Source organism: Petaurus breviceps, unplaced genomic scaffold, assembly GCF_028583685.1.
Source record: "Petaurus breviceps papuanus isolate PSGF00001 unplaced genomic scaffold, PetGlider_PUasm1.0 37, whole genome shotgun sequence".
Taxonomy (NCBI): domain Eukaryota; kingdom Metazoa; phylum Chordata; class Mammalia; order Diprotodontia; family Petauridae; genus Petaurus; species Petaurus breviceps.
Window position 1 is genome coordinate 93,834,984 of NW_027186296.1, and position 1,621 is coordinate 93,836,604.

A 1,621-nucleotide genomic window follows, 5' to 3' on the forward strand; every position below is an offset into this window, starting at 1 on the left:
TAATGTATAGGTGACTGCACTCCTGCAGCATTGGTAACTAGATAGATAACCAATTTAACTAGGAACCAAGCAACTGTCTAAATATTTAAAATACAGTTCTTGTTTGGATCATCCCTTGTTTAAATCATCCCTCTTAGGAAAAAAAAAGCCTGCTGGTCACACTGGAAATATATTTTAAGGCCAAATCTTCTAATAACTATCCCTCCCTGACAGGTATCTTCAATTATACTAAGCCTCCAACTCCAAGACAGGCCCAAGTTTGTGACCTCCAGCATCAATACTCTTTCCAGCCACCAAGGCAGACAACGTGAGCTTCACACCAGGCTTCAGGGTTTGAGTATAACCCATACCAATTGAACTAGAATTGTTGACTTTTGCAGAAATAGAAGTGGAATCCAACTGATATTTGGCTGCAATGCCAAAATGAGTACAATTGGTGTCTGATGTCCAAGTTAGGTTTACAGAAGTATCAAGATCATCACATACCTTCTGATAAATTGAACCTCCAAATTCCGTTCCATTGTGGCCATTAGTGTGCAGTTAGAAGTCTCCAGTCCTGTAGCCCACTGCAAAGTCATTCCTTGTTAACTTTGGCTCGGTACTATCGAAGGTCATCTGGTAGCCAACAAGCCACACTTGATAACCCAAAACGGCTGACCCATGAATCACAGGTCCACCAAAATCAAAGTCAATGTCACAGTCAAGATTTATACATTCCTGTTTATAAACAGACTCTGTTTTACCCCTTTTCTTTCCTGTGTTTGGTGAGAAGGTAGTGTCAAATGTCAGCTTCAAACCTTGGCAAATCTGATCTTTAATTGCAATTTCAGTTCCCAGAGGATTATCAGTGTTCCAATTTTCTGTGAAAGTCAGACCATACTCACACCATTCATATTTGATCTCCAAAGTCCCAGAAACTTTACCAGTGTCTTTATTAGACAAACACAATGATGAGAATTCCGTTCCACTGTGGGATTTTGTTTTCACATCCAGTTTCAGCAACCCCAAACCAAATCCTCTATGAAGAAGGAATACACATTGGCAGATGCTGACAGTCCTCTGCAGGTATGACAACATGGCAAAGCCAAGCAAAGGGTGACCTGAAGGTCAGGTTAGGGCTGCTGGAGTTCTGCTAGCTGCTTGGGCCAATGGCCATGCTTGGGTCCACAGGTAGCTGTCACGGCTGGAGAGTGAAGGAGTTATTGTTACTTTTAAAATGAATACCAACTTGGTTACCTGGAACATTTGCATAAATTCTTCTCCTTGGAAGAGAATTGAGCCTGTGTACTTGTGGGAGGGTTAGAGCTGACATAAGGGCTTTTGAGAGAATACATAGAGTTTCCAGACTATCTTCAGAGACAGAAGAGGCTTTTGGGAAGGGTAGACATGTAGAAGACAGTTGGCTCTTCACTGTGTCTCTGATTTTCTGATAGTCTTTCTAGAGACTTATGGGAATTTCTTCTTTGGTGACATCAATGCCCCTTTTTCTCACTTCAGCTATCTTACTTCCAGGGGAAAAGTTCATTCATTATGTGTGTTATCTGGAATAATTCTCATTTCTGTTTGCTCTCTGATATGATAAATAGGTTTTCACACTATTCACTATTTGTAATGGTCTTTT

General features: G+C 40.8%; 1 pseudogene; it reads right to left on the bottom strand.

Annotated features, from left to right (window-relative positions):
- Positions 1 to 228: 228 nt before the first annotated feature.
- LOC138168361 (voltage-dependent anion-selective channel protein 2 pseudogene) lies at positions 229 to 1,077 on the bottom strand (annotated as a pseudogene).
- Between the last annotated feature and the right edge of the window lie 544 nt (positions 1,078 to 1,621).